Below are 23,975 nucleotides of genomic sequence, written 5' to 3'. Positions count from 1 at the left end.
GTTGCTGTAACTATTTTTATGGATGTTTCTTTATGAGTACACACATGTTCTTCTAAGCTATACACCCAGATTGAGAATTTTAGGATCAAAGAATATGGATATTCTTAACTTTATTAAATATTGCAAAACTGCTATCCAAAGAACTTACACTAATACTTATTCTACTATCAGAGGAGATTTCCCTTTCTCTTTGTCATCTTAAGCACATTTTTAATTTTCTGCCATTCTGGTGGATGTTAAATTGTTTAATTATTTTAATTAGCATTTTTCAGATTACCAATAGGATTAGTATCTTTCCATTTCTTTTGGCCATTTGAGTTTCCTCATCTGTGTAGGAAGGAATTGTTCTTAGTGACTTGCCCATTTTCCTGCTGGGATGTTTGTCTATTTCTATAGATTCGGAGAAGATAATGGTATATGCTGAATCCTTGGTTGATTAATTGCAGATACATTCTCTTACTTGTAGCTTGTCCTTTTACTCCTTCTAAATCACAGGTTTTTTTTTTTTTTTTATTTTTCATGTAGTCAAGTACATTTATTTTTTGTAGTTTTTATTTTTTTAAGTCTTGCTTTAACAGTAAAATTTATTTCCTACCCAAATAAAATATTACTTTCTATTTTCTGATATAAAAGCTGTAAGTTTTTATCCACCCATAATTCATTTTTTATGGCATAAGGTAGGAAAAAATATTTAATTTTTTGAAATCTGTACGATCAATTATCTAGCAACATGCATCTTTCTATTTTTAAATTCTAATACTATCACATGTCAAGTTTTTACATTAAGCATAGCTGTGTTTGTCCTTTATATTTTGTTGCGCTTGCTGATTTTTTCTCTCACTGCATTTAAAGTATAATTTCTTATATATAGCACATCTGTTAATCTTATTATTTGGCTAGGGCCATAAATATGGCATAAAACACCATTTGAGGCTGACATTTACTGTTGCCACTTTAGAGTAGGGGATAAAGGGCAAATATCAAATGTTTAAACAAACAAAAGTATTGGTAAGAGAAAACTCCTGAAAGCAAAAAAAAAAAAAAGAAGGAAAGACATGAAAAGCATAAGCAGAGACTTAATGGAAGAACTCAAAGAATGTATTACAACTCTTCAAACTTGAGTTTAAAATAATTGCCTTGTTAAAAACTATTCTTCCACAGAGTTTGGTGTGGGAACAGGAATTTAACAATACCTTAAATTCCCTCCCTGCCTCATAAAAGGAATTTCTCCTTAAAAAGGGAATCACATAGGATATTTAAAAGAGAAGTGAATTTGGAGCCAGACCATGTTGATTCTGTTTTGGGACATGCCACTCTGTTTCCTTTCCTATAAAATATGTGTAAAATCAGCACGGCCTATTTCACAGAGTGTTACCTTAAACAGGTAATAAATACACTGTGTAAAGCTTCAGACATTGTGCTGATAGTAGTTATTATGATCTCACAGATGCTTCTGAGAAAAAGGAAATGAAAAATACTGTTTGATATACATTTATACATATATACGTGTGTGTATTATGCATGCATGTATATGTACAAATATAAAATGTCTATGCTAGAAGTATATCTAGAATGCTTCTAATCACTCTCAAATATTGAGCACCATCTGTATACATGGCACTCTACCAAATGACAATCAGAGATATCAAAATGGGGACTTAGACATATTTGCGTTATTAATAACTTTAACGTATATGGTACTTGATAGTTAATGAAGTATTTCCACATCTTTTCTACGAGCTAGTCAAAGTTGTATTGTGTTCATTTTATGAATGAAGAAAGTTAGGTGATAAAAGACTAAGCCCTATCCAAGATCACAGAAAAGTTAGTCAATAGCAACTTCTCTTTATTCCAAATTCCATGCTTTTTCTACTGCCTTTTCTTAAGGATAGGGTGTTGCTGGACATAAGGGTAGACACTCCTTATCATACCCCTCACCCTAAACTCTCTAAATTCTTACTATTCATCATTAGACTTTTTCTGCGTTTTCATATCGCCCTATCATGTAGCTCTAATCACAATGAATTTAAAGAGTTTTTCTATGTCTGTTTTTATCATTAATCATGAACTACAAAAGAGCAAGAACAGTATATCTTCTTTTTGCCATTATTTCCCCAGTGCATGGTGTTGGGCACACAGGAGGCATTCAATCCAGGTGGGTTGTAAGAAGTCCTCCGTGGGAATGCATTATGCTGGAAAACCCCCTTCCAACACTAGAGTAGTCTCATTGGCATTCAGCTGTGGGAGAACCCTTCAGCCAAAATCCCTGCTGTATCTCATCCTGTCCCGAGGCCATAGATACTGGGAAAGGCTGGGGTGTTCATCTCAGTCATAATCCCAGAGGCAAGTGTAAGACTAAAAAATATCTCCTAACCTGAATGATAACTGAGGCCCTTACCTGGCATGGTTGAGTTAACTATGGGATCACTGAATATTTGCAATATGAGCAGGGTGAGCTTCAGACAGGAATCCTGTTGAAATAGCTCAAGGTTCATTTTAGAATTGATGAGACAAAAGCAAAGATTGCATCGTAATCGAGGGGTATAAGAACTTTAGTAGAGTTTGGCTCAGTGCTTCTGCCTTTAGCATAAGGGGACTATGGCCAATATTACCACCTAGCTTTAAGGTCGTTTCTGTCAGTTTAAGGCTTTAGTGAAAATGCAAATCCTCTTTGAAACTAATGGGAAAGAATGAAGATTTGTGAGTCAAACTGGGTGGAATGCCAACTCTGCTATTTGCTACTTATGTGTCCTTGGAAAAATCCTTATGTATTACAGAGTTTGTTTCCACATTTATTGAAATGTATTATTAAACCTACTTCATTAAGCAGTTATCAGAATTAAAGTATGTGTATGTGCTTGTATGTAAAAGTGTGTATGTCTGCGTTTCGCATAACACAACGAGCACTGGTGGTGTGAGAATTAAAGCACTTGGCTGCTAACCTACAGGTTGGCAGTTTGAACCCTCTTAGTGGCTCTTCAGGAGAAAAGACCTTGTGATCTGTTTCTGTAAAGATTCAGCTTAGGAAACCCTATGGGGCAGCTTTACTGTGTCCTATAGGGTCCCTATGAGTCAGAATAGACTCGACAGCACACAACAAAAACAACAATATGTAGCATGGTTTAATAAATGATAGTAGTTGGAGTGATTGTGATTTCAGTATCATTAGTACAAGTAGTGATAGTATCAGTGGTAGGAGTCTATAGATATAGTAACGACAGAAGTAGCAACACCTAATAATACTTTAGGAGGGAAGTCATCTGGTCCTTAGGATAAATAAGGTATCTTAAGGACTGGATTCACTGGAGGAATTCATTTACTGGACTGGAGGGGGTGGTCACCAAGTATAGTCTTCTGCTTCTCAGCTTTGACAAGGATTGGAACTGACTTCATAGATGGGGGCTTTGAGTTCTTAGTCAGCATCCTTGACAATTCTCAATGATTAGTTCTATGACAATATATTGAAATGGTGAAATCCTTTACTTTCACTCTTTTTTCTGAACTTAACCACTTCTCTATCCTCATAACAATCCACCATCTCTGCTAGTGCGCGTTTTGCTCCCTGTTGAATATGCCCCTTGTGTGAGCACTCTGAAAGCCCCTTCTCTGCCCGCCCTGTTCTGCCCTCTGGGAATTGCTCTGCTCTATTTTAGAGGAATCTTATCCTGCTCCCTCCCTGTTTCACCACTGTTAATGAATTGGAGTGGGAATCACTGACACTTTTCAACTGGGTCTGCAATTTAGTTTGACTAAACAAGAAGGAGACAAAATGAAATGAAAGGTTCTCTCTAGAAATGTGCTCCAACTATGTTCTTCTTACAATGTGACGTTTAGTACAGAAAAGTAAGTATACCCCCCCGCCACCACATGGGCCAAAACAAAAAAATGGATCTATATGACAGTGCATTATAGCTTGGTGTGTGTCATATGATTCTAATGCTGATTGAATAGAGTGTTTACAGAGAGCCACAGTGTGCTGTGAGTAGAATAGGAGAGAAAGGAGACATTCTGTATCCCTTAGAAAAAATCATGTGTTAGGAAACACTGATTTTTTTGTTTACTTTTGTGACTTTCAGAGTTTTATTTATATATATATACACAACACACATTCTTATTCTTTTTCGCCCTCTTGCTGTATATCTATCTATCTACCTATTATCTGCTATCTGCCTACCTATACACATTTGAACAAGAAAAATATTCAATAAAATATATAAAAAATTAAAAATACAATATTTCTTGAGTGGTAGGATAATAAAATGGGTATATTTCTTAGTAAACAAACAAAAGCAACAACGGTCAAAATCTTAATCACTGGATGCCTGGAATGTGCTTTGTCTAAAATACAGTAAAATGGATTTATTTCTGGGCCTGCATATAATACTCAGGTATTTGGAAACTGTAATAACTCTTTCAGATCGTAAACATTAGAACTGTTTCCCTAAAACTAAGCTTTTCACCAGTGACCAGGGTCAGTTAGTTTGCTGGTTTAGCAAACATCTAGGGAGGGTTTCTTATAAGCTTTAGGTACTATACGTGGCACTAAGGATGCAGTGTGGTACACAAAACGGTGAGGTTCTGGATTTCCTGGGGCTTAAAGGATGGCGGTGGCGTAGTGGTTAAGTGCTACGGCCACTAACCAAAGGGTTAGCAGTTCAAATCCACTAGGCGCTCCTTGGAAACCCTATGGGGCAGTTCTACTCTGTCCTATAGGGTCACTATGTGTCGGAATCGACTCGATGGCACTGGGTTTCTAGGAAAGGATGGCAGGAGAGGTACATATGAAACAAGCCTAACTTGAAATAGAATATTTATTCTTATAAACTAATATGTACTGTGGAGAACTGGGTTGTGTGATGGGAGGCTGTAGAGGGAATGAAGACCTCTAAGGGGAAGTGACATTTAGATGAGAATTAAAGCCTAAGTATGAACTCTGCAGAAAAGAATGGCAAAGAATTGGCTTGGGAAGAAGAAATGAAGTGTGCAAAGACCCTGAAATGGGGAAAGGACTTGTTATACTAAAGACACAGAAAGAAATCCAGTGTAGCTCATTGAGGGAAAGGATGGCAAGAGATGAGGCTGGGGTGGTAAGTTGGTGGCATGCCAGGCAAGGAGAGTCTTGTTAAGGGTTTTGTGTATTTCTCAAGTATTGTAAGAACCCACTGAGCTGTCTTACATAGTGAAGAGTCGTAATGGAATTTAGTCTTTAGTTTAACAGCTATGATTTCTTAAATACTATTGTATACTAGGCATTGGGTCAGGACCCTAGCTATATTGGGTTCATATCGACAACAACCTTAGAATCATTTCATGGATGAGTTGTCTTAGTTTCCCAGTGCTGCTGTAACACAAATACCACAAGTAGGTGGCTTTAAAGAACAGAAATTTATTTTCTCATAGTTTTGGAGGCTAAAAATCCAAATCAGGGCCTTTGCCATTTCTCCTAGTTTCTGGTGACTGCTGGCTATCCTTGGGGTTCCTTTGCTTGTAGACGACCTCCAGATAGCATCTCATCTGTTTTCTACTGTATGTATGCATTTATATCTCTATGTCTATTCTGGACTTTACATAACTCAGAAGTGATAAGGTTTAGTATTTACCCTACACCTGTATGACCTCAACTGATCATATCACATTAGATCGCATTATGAGAAGTGATTCCATTACATTTAATTGGATTATGGAAGATGATTTCATTACATTAGATTACATTGTGTGTGCTGATTACATTATATTACATCCACAGGTATGTAATATATTTAGGATTCCAACACATATTTGGGTGGACAAAATTCAATCCATAACACAGGGAAAACAAACCTGAGATTTTATGTCACTTTAGCCAAAGGTCTTTATCTCTGAGGTAGAATTGTCCTAGTTGACTTTCTAATTGGGTCACCAGGAGGCAGTTTAGGAGGTGGAAGAATCAGGCACTATCTCCTCTGTCTAGAAATTTTCTAGAATAGTGGCTAGTAATTGTTATTTGAGCAATTGTCTGTGGTAGTATTTAGAGGCTAAGTAAAAAGATCCCTCCTGGCTGACGTTCACCTTTCAGCTGCGTCCACCATTTGGCTTGCTTAACATAAGAAAAAATGAAACTTTAAGCTCCCTCCAGTTAGCATTTATTTGTATAACTATCTGTGATTAAATAGCACCTCTAGGGCTACCTTGAAATGGCCCTGCCCCAGCTGGTTCCCAGCTTGCTGGCTTCTTTTGGGCTATTCTTCACAGCTACCAACCCCCTCCCCCACTCCCACACACACATGCATTAAACAAAGAACTGGGTTTAAACTCTAAAATCTGTTCAACTGGGATCATGGCTTCTTCGTTCTTTACCAGCAACTCTCTCTCACATTATCCTCTGTTACTTTGTATGTTCAAGGGGACAACTACATTTACAAAGTGCAGGGATCAGGGCAAATGGTTAAGCTCTTGACTACTAACTGAAAGGTTGGCAGCTCAAACCCACCTAGAGGCACCTCAGAAGTAAGGCCTGGCAATCTGCTTCTGAAAGGTTACAGCCTTGAAAACCTTATGAAGCATTTCTACTCTGCACACGTGGGGTCACTATGAATTGTAATTGTCTCAAAGGTGACTAATAACAACAGAGATCAACAACAGGGATCTTGTAGTAGATAACCTATTCACAATGTAATGTATGGACTCAAATTACTCTATTAATTTGGTAAATGTTTAAAATATGAACTCCCCTGGCTTGGATTCTATATCATCTATTCGACTCCTTAATCTGAACTGTAATTTGTTTACTCCACTTTTTTTGTAGTTCAGGTCCTTTAATCTTACCCTTTCTAAATCCATGTCCATTTTCCTAAATTGACTATGTTTTTCATTCCCTCAGAGTGTCGCGGTACAGTTGTTATTTAGCTAAAATTTCCAGTGACCTAGTACAATGACAAAAGCTTTATGGACTTTTTCCCTTCTTAAAATACAAGTGTGATAACTACTTATTGCCAACCTATGAAAGAAAAACAAAACTCTTCCCCTTAAATCGTGATGGCAATAGAGAAATGTTGGCAATAAAACTGATGTACCAGTGTGTTCTTCGTCAGTGTAAAAACATCATCTGAAACAGACTGTGAGGTTTACAGATTTACCATCATCTTCATTTTCCTAAGTACACACCCTATCTCCTAATCCCAGAAATGATCACCAAATCCCTTTGAAATTCCAAGTACTTGCTTTGTCTAGTATATTCTTCAGTTCACTCAAAACATGTTCATTCAAAATGACCACATAATTCATCAATCAAATTGATAAGCTTTGGAGAGTTAAACAAGCCAAAAAAAAAAAAAACAAGCCCATCGCCGTCTAGTTGATTATGACTCATGGCAACCTGATAGAACAGAGTAGAACTCCCACATAGTGTTTCCAAGAAGCGGCTGGTGGATTTGAACTGCTGACATTTTGGTTAGCAGCCAGGCTCTTATCTGTATCACTAGGGTTCCAATCAATTATTCCAAGACAAGATGTGTAAAGGTACTTTTATGGGAAAAAGGAACTTGGTGTCTACCTAAAAATGAGTACTATGTCAAGGTATCAAGGTTTTGGGATAAAAATAATGTTTAGATAAGTCAACATTTTCTAATTTCTTTTATCCTTTTCACTCTCTCTTTTTGTTTTACTTTGCTTTTCCTGAAATATTAACATCCATCTGCTTGTGGGATATCTTTTTTTTTTTTATTAGTTTTTATTTTATTTTTCCTACTTTTGGGGGGAATTAAGAATATTTTCTGCAATTATTTTTCTATTTCAAAGAGGAGAGGTGTTGTTGACCCTTGTTAACTTCCTCCCCTGGTCCAGTTATTATTATTAATGACACCATCCAGCCATAATTTAGTTCTCTCATTTGAAGTGAATTCAAAAGGCTGTTTTCACTATTTATACCATATTGTTACCCAAACAACATGGGATGGGGGGGGAGGAAGCAGTTGGCAAACAAATGTAGAAGCCACGTGTTATTTATGTAAAATATGGTAGTTAAAGATGTTGAACATTAAACTAGCAAAATACATTTCAATTTCATAAGCTGTAGAATTTATCATTCTACAAAAAAAAAAAAAAGATCTTAGTGTGGTTTGTTGAGGGAATACAGAAAATTCTCAAAAATATATATATATTATTAGTTGTGTGAGGAGAAGCAACATTTCCTTCTTAGAATATTAAGATGAATTTGACACAGACCTTTGCAATATTGTTACTTTTAAAATGTGTTTTGACTTAGGATAACATCAATGAGAAGAATATTAGATTGGAAACCCATACACCAAGATTATGGCTTTAGCTCAGCCTATGGCATGGAACATTAGCTACTTTGGGCCTCAGTTTTCTTGCTTATAAAAAAGGGTAAATTTTACCTCATTGCCAAAGTTCTCTAAAATTCTCTTCATTAGTATTATTTAATAAATCCATAAACTCCAGCACATTTTGACAACCAGGATTTCGCTTGTGTCTAACTCCCTGTCTTTGATGTAGCTTCAAAAGCCAACTTTCCATTATGAGCGGTACTTGATGATGGGCAAGCATAATGGCTTGATCTCCGTTTGACCTTATTTCCTCAAATGTTCAATATGTGTAGAACTATCTTTTGACATTGTTGTGAAGATTAAATTAAACGGTACATGTGCTTAGCGTACTACTTGGCAAAATGTGTATACTCAATAAATGATTGCAACTATTATTGTTATCAGGGGCAGTGGTGGTTTAATGGTAGAATCCTCACTTTCCATCAGGAGACCCAGTTCAATTCCTGGCCAATGCACCTCATGGAAACCCACCGCCCATCTTCCAATAGAAACTTGTGTTCTTCTACGATGGTGAACAGACTTCAGTGAAGCTTTCAGATGAAGATGGACTAGGAAGAAAGGCCTCGTAATCTACTCAAAATCAGCCATTGAAAACCCTATGGATCTGTTATGGATTCAATCGTGTTCCCCGAAAATATATGTTGTAAACCCTAACCTCTATGCCTGTGGTTATAATCCCATTTGGAAATGGGTTGTCTTTGTAATGTTAAAGAGGCTGGATTAGTGTAGGGTATGTCTTGAGTCAATCTCCTACAAGACATAAAAGAAGCATATTAAGCAAGCAGAGCTGGGTGAAGATAGATGCCAAGCCACATGGAGACCTCCAAGGAACCGGGAAATAGAAGCTGAAGAGACAAGGACTTTCCCCAGAGCTGACACAGAGAGAAAGCCTTCCTCTAGAGCTGGTGCTCTGGATTCCCAAACTGTGAGAAAATAAATTTCTGTTTGCTAAAACAATCTACTCATGGTATTTCTGTTATAGCAACACTAGGTAACTAAAACAGGATCATAACAGTGCAATCCACATCTAATCATGGGGATGGCACAGGACTGGGCAGTGTTTTGTTTCACTGTGCATGAGACTGACTTCATAGCAGCTAACAAAATAACATCATTTTTATCATTTCATTAATCTCTGTCATCTACAATTGATGGTGCATTAACATAGCATAAAAATAACCATAGAATCATAAAACCCAAAACCCCTTACCATTGAGTCAATTCTGACTCGTGGTGACCCCAAGTGCGATAGAGGAGAACAGCTCCAGAGGGTTTTATTGGCTGTAATCTTTACAGAAACAGATCACTAGGACTTTTTTTTTTCCCCTGTGGCACCACTGGGTGGTTTCGAACCACCACCTTTTAGGTTAATAGTAGATCACAAATTCTTTGTACCACCTAGGCACCCACAGAATCATAGGTCACTATTATATTGACTCCTAAACTGAATGCTTACCTCCACAAGGATATGCACCTCACTGACCACTGGATAGGCCAAGTTCACGTTCATCTCCATGCCTTCGTCTATACAGGCCTCCTCATCTTGGGTACTGCTGACTTCTCTGCCTGTACAAATGCCGTCCAACGTTTAAAGCTCAGCTCAAACTCCACCACTTCCCGTGAAGTCTGTCCTTTCTATAGCAGCCCACCCTGATAATTTTCTGTGAATTTCTTTAGAAAAGAACTTCACATCTAATAACAGGACACCTAGTATTGTTATCACTGAACGTAAGGGAAACGCCTGAACTGTGGGGTTCACACACCCCATACCCGTCCCACTTTTACATAATGAGAAAATCAGCTAAGTGATCTCAGCCCATTATTTAAATCCTCTGATTCTGTTCTTAATTTTTAAAATGAAAGCCATGACATATTCCTCACAGAGCTGTTCTGAATGCCAAATTAAATAAGCATGTCAAGTACCTGATGTATAGCACAAGCTTAGTAAATATTTATTTCCCCCATTGCCTACTACAGTAATCAATAAGAAATGTTTGTTGAGCTGAATATGTTCCTGAACATATACAAATGTCTTATCACCCTAAAAAAGAACATATATGTTCTTTAAAATAGGGATAATTCTTTTGATTTATAATTCCAAAGCATAAATTCTGAATAGACCATAAGCATTTACTAAACAATATATTAAAATACTTGTCAGTTAGACAAAGTCTGTTGCTTGAATACAGAACAAATAAAATGCAGAGCAAAGCCTTGTGTGAATAAGAGTACTTATGAAGAATGTGGGAAACCCTGGTGGCGTAGTAGTTAAGTATTACAGCTACTAACCAAAGGATTGGCAGTTCAAATCTGCCAGGTGCTCCTTGGAAACTCTATGGGGCAGTTCTACTCTGTCCTATAGGGTCACTATCAGTCGGAATCGACTCGACGGCACTGGGTTTGTTTTGATTTGGTTTATAAAGAATGTGATAATTTTGATAAAAATGTACATACAGTAGTATAGGATGACACAGATAAAGCAATTGATGTAAAGGGGAGAATGATCATAACGTCATAATCTTAGTAATAATCAAAATGTGAACCACGATAAATATAATAATGCATACCAGAATTCCTATATGACTATTAAAGGTGGATTGGATATTGGCGGTAGGCCTCCTGATAGACTCTTTTATAAGGTATTCCCGTCTACCATTTCCTATGTTTCTGGAAGACTTCCTTGAGGTACCAGGAAAAAAAGTCTTGGCATTTCAAAATCAATGTTTTTTGCCCAGGCCCACCTATATGTAATGAACAACGCCTATCAGGTCCCTCTGGAGTTGATCTATCTGCTCTACTTTACAAGATAAGATCAGTCAGTAGCATTCAAGTGTGCAAAGTTTCAACAAAAGTGGCTCCAGGGATATGAATTGAGGTTTCCAAAATAGTGCTTCTGAGCTCTTATAGATAAGCATCAAGAGGCTAACTTTGTGTGAAAATAGGCAGTTTTAGAAAGAGATTATTAACTTTCTGCCCGGATATCCTACAGAAAAATTAGAAATACCAATCGTTACTTGTTTCATGGGCTATTCTTGAAATTAGTACTGATATAATGTCTATAGGATATGTCATTGTTTCCATTATGAATGCTTGTCCACTATTGTAATCTTTCCATGGACATCTATGAATATGTTTTATCTTCTTTATGGATTCTTGTATCCTAAAAGTCAGTGTTATTCTGTATGTGTATTAGCATGCTTCTTTACTTTGTATAGGAATCTCTGGGTGGGGCAAATGGTTAGCATTCTTAGTGGCTAACCAAGAGGTTGGAGGTTCAAGTCCACAGAGGTACCTTGGAAGAAAGGCCTGGTGATCTACTTCTGAGAGAGGAGTCATTGAAAAGCCTATGGAGTACAGCTCTATTCTGGCATACGTCAGGTCACCATGAGTTAGAATGACTCCGTGGTAACTGATTTCAGATGGGTGACTTTGCACATGCTGTGGCAGGATGCTCAGATGTTACTCAAAGTTCAGTCTCGGTTAACTACAATCTAGTTCATCCTAAATGGTTTTTTATGTTTGAATTTTAGCAGAATGAGCAAAATCTCAAAAATGCAAATTTATAGTGGATATTTTTATTAAAAATAACTTCCATAGCATGCTGTGAGTATGAATGCTGCTTAGCCTCCTAAATTTTCAAATGTACAGCCCCATACTAGTACTATTATCCATATCCTAGATGATGACTCTATGGTCATATTTTCTTTAGTCATCAAAGTAAAATTAAATTATTTTTAGTGTCCTTGCCAAAACAGGAAAACAGAGAGTAACTCAATATTTTCCATGTGTGACAGGAAAAAAGTGTCGTGTGGTCAAATATGTTTGGGAGACACCAGTTAAAGCAAGATAGACACTTACTTTACCTTCAGGAATTCTCAGATCTTGAATTCCTTGGTCAGCCAGAGACTTCATCTAACCCAAACCACACACTTCCTCCACATGCTGATTTAAGTTTTCTGTGGTGGCGTTCCCCTTTAGTGGAATCCTGTGAACTCAAGCTAACCAAAATAACTTCTAAATGTTTCTAATACTTTCCCAGCAAATGGTTGGGGATCTCAGAGACATTGACATATCCTTTTAGGAAGGGTCTTTACTACTTGAGATTCACTGCTGTTCTAACTTTCATTCAAAACTGTGTGACTGTGTCTTAGAAATAAGATTGACTGAGTAGACCCAGAGAGCTTCTTATATATGAGTCTGAGAACCTTAGAGAAGATAAAGTCAAGTTACCTTGACTTGGTCCAATTATTAGAGGGTCAGATCAGAGGGAAGCGATGATTTGAGAGCCCAGATACTTGATCATTCATGTCTTCCAATCCAGCCCACAAGATTTTTGCCTGAATTTTAAGAAGTACTAAAGGAAGACAGGAGTCCCTGAGTGGTGCAAATTGTTATGCGTTTGACTGGTAATGGAAAGGTTGGCAGTTCAAACACACCCAGAGGAGCCTCAGAAGAAAGGCCTGGCGATCTGCTTCCAAAAGGTCACATCCTTGAAAATCTTGTAGAGAACAGCTCTACTCTGCAATACATGAGGTCGTCATGAGTTGGAATCAACTCAATGGCAACTGGTTTTAAAAGGAAGTAATATGATATGAGTAAAATCTAAAGGAACTACTTCACTGAAATATCTCTGTAACACTAAAAACTCAATGTGTGGCCTTGTAAGAAGGATGAGTGACGAGTGCTGCCCTCACAGGGGACTTTTGGGTCCACATGTTGAAACGTGGAGAGACACTGTAGCCCAAGTGGTGACTCAGAAGGACTTATACCTACCCCGGAGGAGTGGTATAACTCTATGGCTTCAGGATAAAACTTCAGAACACCACTATGTAAATTAATGGCCATTACATTAATGTAAATGGCTGTATTGTTCCTTTCTCCCCCTTCCCCTCCTTGGATCTGGAAAACAGAAAGGAGGAATCCTCAGCTAACTGGAGGAGTCCTCAGAGGTTGGAGAATGGACTCTGGCAACTCTCAGCTCCAGTCAACAAATGAGCAGCAAGGGAATTATTATTGATTTTATTGATTTATTCTTCATTCAATAAATACAGTGGTAGGTACTATTAGCCAGGCACTTGTCTGGACATTGTGAATCTAAGGCAGTGAACGAAGGCCTTAATCACGTGGATTTCATGTAGCAGTGGGAGGAGACGAACAATAAAGAAATATATATGACATCAGTTGATGAGTTGTAAGAAGAAATATATCAGGGTAAGAGAATAGAAAATAATAGTGATTTATTTTTTATTTCTTTACGGTCACTAGTGAGGGTCACAAGCCATGCCGGTATCTTTACCTAATCTGTAGAAGCATTGAGGCTTCCTCTATGGAACAACAAAGAAGCCTGTACAGCTGAACCAGAGTGAGCAAAGGCCAAGGGAATTGGAGCTGAGATCAGACTGCTAACTGGGACCAGATCACGCAGAATAATTTCAGGTTGTTGTGAAACCTTGGTTTCTACTCCAAGTGGGATAAGAAACCTCTGAAGGTTTTATGCAAAATAGAGTCATACACTGCATAACATCCATTTGGGCAACATCCGATTACACATATGTCTGTGGTCCCATAAAGCTATAAGAGAGTTCAGAAACCCCGATAGAACTTACATACATGTGGTAGTTATGAACCTAGCCCCATAAAGTCTATTAGATTAAAAATTTGAGGTACGTACAATAGTTCTTAATAACAAAAGGGTGCTACTTTGTGACACACATCAGAACATTAGTATTATTATAAATGTATTATTATGTTAAAGATGCTTTAGTGTATCTGTTTTTTATACGTAGAAAGGTATACTATATACTATATGCTAAGACAAACATTTGACTGGCATTATATACGAACCGTACCTGACTATTCCAACTAATGTACAGATTTGACTTAAAGACAGACATCGGAACAAAACTCGTTCGTAATTTGGGGATTGCCTGTATATAATACAGTGTTCCACAATGTCCAGATCACGTAATATCCTATCTCACAGAAATATTGTGGTTGTTAAGCCACGCATAACTGTAGTGGCATTTACCTTATGTTGTCAGCAGTTCCAGGATTCATTATCATTTTCTAATCAAAGACCAGCCAGGAAGATTTTGATTTACTTCATCACAATTTGGTATTCTTGAAGAAAAATTCTGATTGTCATTCTCTCTACTTTTCCCTCACAGTTACCAGATGTCCATCGCAACATGAAACATCACATACATTCCCACATGTCAAGGTCAAGGGGAAATTTCCTCCAGTACTTTTCTCTTTTGATTGAGGAAGAAAATCTTCCCCAGGAGCACTTTCTTTACGTATTCCCTCAGGTCTTTGAGGTATAAACTCAGCCATACTTCCTCCTCAGAGCCATCACTGGTAAAGGGGAACAGGAGTCCTATGACTTAGACCAAAAATGGTTCATCTCTTGAAGCTAAGCCTACCTTTACTAAACATGATGCCTCCCTGGTATTGGAACAAAATTTGGGTCCAGTCAGTGGAGAAGAATGCAGTAGATGTGTGGGCAACCAACAGTGTCTGCCACATGTCTAAAGTTGTTGTTGTTAGGTGCTGTCAAGTCGGTTCCAACTCATAGTGACCCTATGTACCAAAGAATGAAACACTGCCTGGTCCTGTGCCATGCTCACAATTGTTGTTATGCTTGAGCCCAGTGTTGTAGCCGCCGTGCCAATCCACCTCGTTGAGGGTCTTCCTCTTTTCTGCTGACCCTGTACTTTACCAAGCATGGTGTCCTCCTCCAGAGACTGATCCCTCCTGACATCATGTCCAAAGTACGTAAGATGCAGTTGCACCATCCTTGCTTCTAAGGAGCACTCTGGTTGTACTTTTTCCAAGACAGATTTGTTGTTTCTTTTGGAAGTCCATGGTATATTCAATATTCTTCGCCAACACCACAATTCAAAGGCATCAATTCTTCTTCGGTCTTCCTTATTCATCGTTCAGCTTTCAATTGCATACGATGCGATTGAAAATACCATGGCTTGGGTCAGGCGCACCTTAGTCCTCAGGGTGACATTCTTGCTTTTCAACACTTGAAAGAGGTCCTTTGCTGCAGATTTACCTAATGCAGTGCGTCTTTTGATTTCTTGACTGCTGCTAACATGGGTGTTGATTGTGGATCCAAGTAAAATGATAAAACATGGGGAACGTGTCTAAAGAGGGGTCATTATTTACTAGACAGATGACGTAAAAAGAAAATGATAAAGAGCCCAAATACATTCCATAAAAGGAAAAGAAGGCTACAAACAAATGTTTAATACTTAAGCCTTTTTTTCTTCTCATTTTTTTATTTTATTTTATTGTGCTTTATTTAGGTAAAAGTTTGCAGTGCAAATTAGTTTCTCATGCAAAACTTTATACACAAATTGTTTCATGTCATTGGTTGCAATCCCCACAATGCGTCAGTACTCTCCCCCTTTCCCCCTGGGGCTCCCTGTGTCCGTTTGTCCAGTTTTTCTGTTGTTTCTTGCCTTCTTATCGTTGCTTTTGGGCAGGTGTTGCCCATTTGGTCTTGTATATCTGATTGATCCAAGAAGCATGTTTCTCACCTGTGTTATTGTTTGTTTTATAGACCTGTCTAATCTTTGGCTGAAAGGTCAACTTCCGGAGTGGCTTCAGGTTTGAGTTAGCAGGGTGTACCTAGGGGCCATAGCCGTGGGAGTCCCTCCGGTGTCTGTCAGAATGGTAAGTCTGGGTCTTTTTTGTTAATTGAATTTTGTTCTACATTTTTCTCCAGCTCTGTCCAGGACCCTCTATTATGATCCCTGTCAGAGCAGTTGGTGGTGATAACCAGGCACCATTTAGTTCTCCTGGGCTCAGGTTGGTGGAGGCTGTGGTTCATGTGGTCCATTTATCCTTTTGACTAAAATTTTCCTTGTGTCTTTGGTTTTCTTCATTCTCTTTTGCTCCAAATGGAATGAGACCCATGGATGTATATTAGATGGCTACTCACATGCTTTTAAGACCCCAGATACAACTCACCAAAGTAGCATATAGAACATTCTCTTTAAGAAATACATTATGCCAATTGACCTAGATGTCCCCCAAGACCATGGTCCCCAGCCTTCAGTCCCAGTAACTCATCCCTCAAGGTGTTTGGACATGTCTAGGATGCTTTTATGACTGTGCCCCTTGGTGCTATGTTATTTATATATAAATTGCCCGCTGTACATACAAATAAGTATGTAAAACTATCAACAGCCTAACCTATAGGGGTACGTGGGTATACTCCTATACACCCTTCTTCGCCTGTTCAGCATATGTACCTGCCTGTGCATCTGCTTGCAAGTTATTTCTTGCTTTCACTCTTGTCACAGTGGGGTATATGCCGTAGTATTTATTATGGTTGCCTCTTTTTGTGTGTGTGTCCCTCTAGGTGTCTTCCTTTACCCTGTTCAAGTTGTGTTGACTTCCCCTATGTCGTGTATAGTCTTTCCCTTCATCAAAATTAAGACTTGTCTACTGTCTAGTTAGTGATATTCCCTTTCCATTTCTCTTCCCTTATAACCATCAAAGATTATTTCTTTTTGTGTGTAAACCTTTTCTTGACTTTATAATAGTGGTTCCATACAATACTTGCCCTTTTGTGATTGACTTATTTCACTCAGCATAATGCCTTCCAGATTAATCCATGTTGTGAGATGTTTTGCTGATTCATCATTGTTCTTTACTGTTGTGTAGTATTCCATTGTGTGCATGTACCATAATTCATCACTTGATGGGTACTTAGGTTGTTTCCATCTTTTTGCTATTGTGAATAATTCTGCAATGAACATGAATGTGCATATGTCTATTCATGTGATGGCTTTTATTTCTCTAGGATATATTCCTAGAAGTGGGATTATTGGATCGTATGGTATTTCTATTTCAAACATTACAAGGAAGCGCCATATTATTTTCCATAGTTGTTGTGCCATTTTCCATTCCCTCCAGCAGTGTATAAGAGTTCCAATCTCCACAAAACCTCACCAGTGTTTATCGTTTTCTGAATTTTTGATCAGTGCTATTATTGCAGGGGTAAGATGGTATCTCATTATAGTTTTGATTTTGTCAGAATCGACTCGACGGCACTGGGTTTGGTTTGGTTTGGTTAATGACTAATGATCTCAAGCATCTTTTCATCTTTGGTGAAGTGTCTGTTCATGTCCTTTGCCCATTTTTTTAACTGGGTTGCATTTTTTTTATTGTTGAGTTTTTGAAGTTTTCTGTATATTTTAGAGATTAAGCCTTTATCAAATATGTTGTTGCCAAAGGTTTTTTTTCCAGTCTGTTGCTTCTCTTTTTCCTCCTAGGTAACATCTTTTGATGAGCATAAGTATTTAGTTTTTAGGTGGTCGCAGTTATCTAGTTTATCTTCTGGAGTTTGTGCATTTTTATTTATGCTTAATAGCCTATTTATGCCATAAATTAGGGCCCCTAGCATTGTCCCTATGATTTCTTTCATCAACTTTATAATTTTAGGTTTCACGTTTAGGTCTTTGATCCCTTTTGAGTTAGTTTTTGTGTATGCAGTGAGGTATGGTTCCTGTTTCATTTTTCTGCAAATGGATATCCAGTTTTTCCAGCACTATTTGTTGAAGAGACTATCTCTTCCCCATTTAAAAGACTTTGACCCTTTGCCAAAGATCAGGTGTTTATAGGTGAATGGTTTTATTCCTGGGTTCTCAATTCTGTTTCATCGGTGTATGTGTCTGTCGTTGTACTGGTACCAGGCTGTTTTGACTACCGTAGCTGTGTAGTAGGTTCTGAGATTGGTTAGTGTAAAGCCTCCTACTTTGTTCTTCTTTTTCACTAATGTTTTAATTACCCAGGGGCTCTTTCTTTTCCATATAAAGTTTGTGATCCATTTTTTAATCTCATTAAAAAATATTGGAATTTGGATCAAGATTGCATTGTTTTTATAGGTTACTTTGGGTAGTATTGACATTTTCACAATGTTAAATCTTCCTATCCATGGGCATGGTATGTTTTTCCATTTATGAAGGTCTCTTTTGTTTTCTTTGTACAAGTCTTTTGCATCCCTACTTAGGTTTATTCCTAAGTATTTTATCTTGGGGGGAGGTATTATAAATGATATTATTTTCCTGATTTCCTTTTCAGAGTTCTCTTGGTTAGTGTAGAGGAATCCCACTGATTTTTGAATGTTGATCTTGCACCCTGTCATTTTGCTGAATCCTTCTATTAATTTCCGTAGCTTCCTTATGGATTCTCTGGGATTTTCTATGTATAGGATCATATCATCTGCAAATAGGAATAGTTTTACTTCTTTCTTACCAATTTGGGTGTCCTTTATTTCCCTTTCTTGTCTAATTGCTCTAACTAGGACTTCCAGTACAATGTTGAATAAGAGTAGTGATAAAAGGCATCTTTATCTGGTTCCCATTCCCAGGGGGGATGCTTTCAGTCCCCCTCCATTGAGAATAATGTTGGCCGTAGGTTTTGTGTATATGCCCTTAATTAGTTAAGGAATTTCCATTTTATTCCTATTTTGGTGAGAGTTTTTATCAGGAATCGATGTTGGAATTTATCAAATGCCTTTCTTTCATTGATTGATATGATCATGTGATTCTTTTCCTTTTATTTTTTTTTTAAATGTGATGGATTACATTGATTTTCCAGTGATGAACCATCCTTGTGTATCTGTTGGTAATCCCACTTGGTCATGACATTATTTTTTTCATATGCTGTTGGATTATATTGGCTAGAATTTTGTTGAGGATTTTTGCAGCAATATTCATGACAGATATTGGTCTATAATTTTATTTTTTTGTGGTGCCTTTGCCTGACTTTGGTGTCAGGGTTATACTTGCTTCATAGAATGAATTCAGGAGTATTTCTTCCTTTTTATCTTCTGGAATAGTTTGGGTAGCACTGGTGTCAACTCTTCTCTAAATGTTCGGTAGAATTCTCAAGTGAAACTGACGGGGCCAGGGCTTTATTTCATTGGCAGTTTTTAAAAATAATCTCTTTAATTTCTTGTTCTGCTATGGATTTGTTCAGATTTTCTACCTCAGCTTTTGTTAGTTTAGGTAGTGCCTTAGTCATCTAGTGCTGCCGTAACAGAACTACCACAAGTGGCTGGCTTTAACAAAGATAAATTTATTCTCTCACAATCTAGTAGGGTATAAGTCCAAATTCAGGGCATCAATTCCAGGGGAAGCCTTCCCCTCCCTGTCAGCTCTGGAGGAAGATCCTTGTCTTCAATCTTCCCCTGGTCGAGGAGCTTCTCAGGTGCTCTGCTCCAGGTGCTGCTTTCTTGTTGGTATGAAGTCCCCCTCTCTGCTCGCTTCCCTTTCCTTTTATCTCTTGTAAGATAAAAGATGGTGCAGGCCACACCCCAAGGAAACTCCCTTTACATTGGATTAGGGATGTGACCTTAGTAAGGCTGTTACAATCACACCCTGATCCTCTTTAACATAAAATTGCTATCACAAAATAGAAAGCAACCACACAATACTCAGAATCATGGCCTAACCAAGTTGACACATGTTTTTTGGGGACACAGTTGAATTCATGACAGGTAGGTAGAGTGTTTCTCAGAATTTATCAATTTCCTCTTGGTTTTCAAATTGTTGGAGTACAATTCTTTGTAGTATCCTGTTACAATCTTTTTTCTTTCGGTTGGTTCTGTTGTGATATCACCCATCTCAGTCCTTATTTTGGTTATTTGCATCTTCTCCTTTTTTACTTTTGTCAGTTTGGCCTGTGGTTTGTTAATTTTATTGATTCTTTCAAAGAACCAGCTTCTAGTCTTGTTAATTTTTTCAAGTGTTTTTCTGTTTCATTTATTGCTACTCTGTTTATTTCCTTTCTTCTGGTGGCTGCTGGCTTCTTTTGCTGGTCTTTTTCTGTTTTAGTTGTAGGGCTAAGGTATTGATTTTGGCCCTTTATTCTTTTTTGATGTATGTGTTTATTGCTATAAATTGGACTCTGAGCATTGCTTCTGCTGTGTCCCAAAGGTTTTGGTGTGTTGTATTTTCATTCTCATTTGATCCTAGGAATTTTTTTAATTTCATTTTTAATTTCTTCTATTACCCAGTGGTTTTTTAAACATGGAACTGTGTTCAGTTTCCAGTTTCATTGTTCTTCCTGTTACTAGTTTCTAATTTTATAGCATTGTGATGTGAGAATGTGGTTTGTATTATTTCAGTATTTTTTAATGTATTGAGGCTTGCTTTGTGGCCTAGGATACGGTCTATTCTAGAGAATGACTCATGTGTGCTAGAGAAGAATTTGAACTGCACAGCTGTCAGGTGGAGAGCTGTCTATATGTCTGTGATGCCAAGTTGGTTAATAGTGTTATTTAGATCTTCTGTGCTATCATGGATTGAATTGTGTCCCCCCCAAAATATGTGTCAACTTATTTTTGTGATTTTCCTATGTGTTATAAATCATAATCTCTGCCTGTGGTTAAAGAGGATTAAGACGGGATGTAACACCCTTGCTCAGGTCACATCCCTGATCCAATGTAAGGGAGTTTCCCTGGCATGTGGCCTGCACTATCTTTTATCTTCAAGAGATAAAAGGAAAGGGAAGCAAGCTGAGAGTGGGGGAACTCACACCATCAAGAAAGCAGTGTCCAGAGCAGACCACATCTTTGGACATGGGGTGCCTTCACAGAGAAGTTCCTAGTCTAGGGGAGGATTGACAAGGAGGACCTTCCTCCGGAGCAGTCAGACAGAAAGCCCTCCTCTGGAGCTGATAACCTGAATTTGGACTTCTAGCCTACTAGACTGTGAGAAAATAAATTTCTCTGTTAAAGCCATCCACTTGTGGCATTTCTGTTATAGCAGCACTAAATGACTAAGACATGTATCTTTGTCGAGTTTCTTTCTAGTTCTGTCCATCATCAAAAGTGATGTGTTAAAGTTTCCTACTATTATTATAAAGGAGCCCTGATGACACAGTGGTTAAGAGCTTGGCTGCTAACCAAAAGGTTGTCAGTTCACATTCACAAGCTGCTCCTTGGAAACCCTATGGGGCAGTTCTATTCCATCTTATAGGGTTGCTTATGAGCTAGAATCCATTTGATGGCAATGGGTTTTGGATTTATTATTGTAGAACTATTTCTCTTTTCATTTCTGTTAGGGTTCGTTTTGTGTATTTTGGAGCTCTGTTATTGCGTGTGGAGATATTTATTATGGTTATGTCCTTTCGGTGGATTGATCCCTTACTCATTATATATTGGCCTTCATTTTCTCTTATGATGGAGTTCGATTTAAAGCCTATTTTATCAGATATTAATATTACCTCTCCTGCTCTTTTTTGGTTACTGTTAGCTTGATATATATTATTTTCCATCCTTTGACTTTTAACATCTTTATGTCTTTGTTTCTAAAGTATGTCTCTTGTAGGCAACGTATTGATGAGTAATGTTTTTTTTATCCATTCTGTCACTGTCTGTCTCTTGACTGGTGCATTTAACCTGTTTACATTCAGTATGATTATTGATAGATATGAATTTACTGCTGTCATTTTGTTATGCTTTTTTCTTTCTTTCTCTTTTGTGGTGTTGATAGTTTCTTTGTTCTGCTTAATTTTCTGTGCTAAGTTCCTTTTGTTCATGGATTGTCTTTTCATTTCCTGTTTTTGTCTATTTCATGTTTACTGAGTCTTTTTTATTTTCTTTATTTTGGTGGGTAGGTTTATTAATTTTCTTTCTGGTTACTGTGAGGTTTACCTTTATCATTCTATGTTTAAAACAGACTGTTATTTTTAGATATCACCTTGACTTCCTCTCCGTATAGAAGCTCTGTAACTACCCCACTCATTCCCTCTTTTTGTTTTCAAGTTGTCATTGATTTCATATTGATATTTGTTGTTCCCTGTTTTCAGTTCTGTACCTTTATTTTACTCTCGAGATTTCTCTGTCTGAGTTGGCATCTTGGTGATGCTGTTGTGTGGCTTACTCTCAGGTTGTTGTCTACTGTCGTTGGTGACTCCCTTTAATATTTCTTGTAAGGATGGTCTGGTTTTTTATAAATCTTCTTGATTTTTGTTTACCTGGGAGAGCCCTAATTTGGCCATTATGTTTGAGGGAGAATTTAGTTGAGTATATGATTGTTGGTTGGCAATTATTTCTTTCATGTTTTCATATGTCTTCCCATTTGCTTCTTGCTTGCATGGTCTCTTCCAAGAAATCAGAGTTTAGTCTTATTGAAGTCTCTTTGTAGGTGATATTTTGATTTTCCCAAGCTGCTCTCAGAGTTCATTCTTTATCTTTGTACTTGGAAGCTTGATTTAAATATGTCTTGGTGACTTTCTTTTGAGTTTATCCTGTATGGGATTTGTTGATCTTGTTGGATGGAAATCTTCTCATCTTTCATCATGTTGGGGAAGTTTTCATCCAGCAAATGTTCAAAAGTTCTCTCTGTGTTTGTTTGTTTGTTTTTGTCTCCTCTTGTTCTGGAATTCCCATCATGCATAAATGATTCCTCTTCAGAGCATCCGACATAACTCTTAGGCTTTCTTCATTTTTTTTTTTTTTCTGATTGTTCCTCAAATAAATTGATGTCAAAGGATTTGTCCTCTCTTTCACTAGTTCTTTCTTTCATTGTTTCAATTCTACTTCTACGTCCTTCCATTAAGTTATCTATTTCTGATATTTTATTGTTAATCTTCTGGATTTCTAGTTGCTGTTTTTGTATGATTTTTAATTGCCTATTTAATTTAACATTTTTTTCTTATATTGTTTTCCTGAATTCTTCTTGGGTTTTGTCTGTGTTTTCCTTGATCTCTTTGAGAATCTTGTTTATAAGTCTTTTGAATTCCTTATCAGGTAGTTCCATTACCATCCTTTCCTCAGGAAGGTTTTCTGTCCCTTTATTTTTGTCATTTGGTTGAGCTATGTTGTCTTGCTTATTTATATGATTTGATATCGTCTGCTGTCTCCAAGGCATTAAGGTGTTCTTTTATTTATTATTTTGTTTTGTTTTGATTTATCAGTGCAGGTGGGTCAGGCATGTTTTTGTGGTCACTCATCTGGTGGTGCAGGGGTGTTCACTTCCTACTCTTGTTTGGACATGGCCACAGAGAGTAGGGCAAGCCCTCATTGCTGTTTGCTGTCCATGTGAGATGGCTGAGGGTATATGGGGAAGGTGCCCTCTGGTGGTACGGGAGTGCTCACAGTTGCTCACCAGGTGCACATGTGACAGACAGCGAGCAAGGCAGATGTCTGGGAGGCACTGAAGTGCTTCCTTCATCGGGGGCATGGTAATCAGACAAGGGGCATGCAGGGGCCCTCCCTGGTGGGTGAGGTGCAAGGCAGTTGGCCATCAGGCACTCTCTTTGATGGAATGGAGCAGGCAACTGGGGATCACTCAGGTGCTTTCTCCTGTGGAGGAGGGGCAGGGGAGGTTGCTAGGGGTTGCATAGGAGCTCCCTCTGGCGGTGGGGTGAAGAGGGTGGCTGGGGTCTTGCAGGTGCTCTCTCCAGCAGGGAAGAGTAGGGGCAGATGGCCAGGGGTCACTCAGGTACTCTCCTGGTTTGGGGAGTGGTGGGACAGGCAGCCGGGGGCCGTGCAGATGCTGTCTTGGGCAGGGGAGCAATGGGATGGATAGCTAGGGATTGCACAGGTTCTCTCTCTGATGGAGGAGGGGCAGGGTAGGCAGTCACGGAGCAGGAAGGGAGAGAAAAAAAGAAATAAAAGGGGGT

The 23,975-nt window shown here is 38.1% G+C and overlaps 1 protein-coding gene across 2 annotated transcripts in view; it reads left to right on the top strand.

The window, feature by feature from the left end:
* LOC126076216 (uncharacterized) overlaps positions 1-23,975 on the top strand; it is a 277,867-nt gene that overhangs the window by 176,353 nt on the left and 77,539 nt on the right. The window contains exon 6 of one of the 2 annotated variants that reach the window (XM_049884807.1): positions 15,895-16,007. The exons of the other annotated variant lie outside the window; for it this stretch is intronic. The gene's annotated coding sequence lies outside the window, so the exon portion shown is untranslated. The remainder of the gene's footprint in view (positions 1-15,894; positions 16,008-23,975) is intronic. 2 annotated transcript variants of the gene reach the window in all.

Source organism: Elephas maximus, chromosome 1, assembly GCF_024166365.1.
Source record: "Elephas maximus indicus isolate mEleMax1 chromosome 1, mEleMax1 primary haplotype, whole genome shotgun sequence".
In the NCBI taxonomy this organism is placed as follows: domain Eukaryota; kingdom Metazoa; phylum Chordata; class Mammalia; order Proboscidea; family Elephantidae; genus Elephas; species Elephas maximus.
The sequence above is the reverse complement of the archived record's forward strand: the minus strand, read 5'-3'. Positions and strand labels throughout refer to the sequence as shown.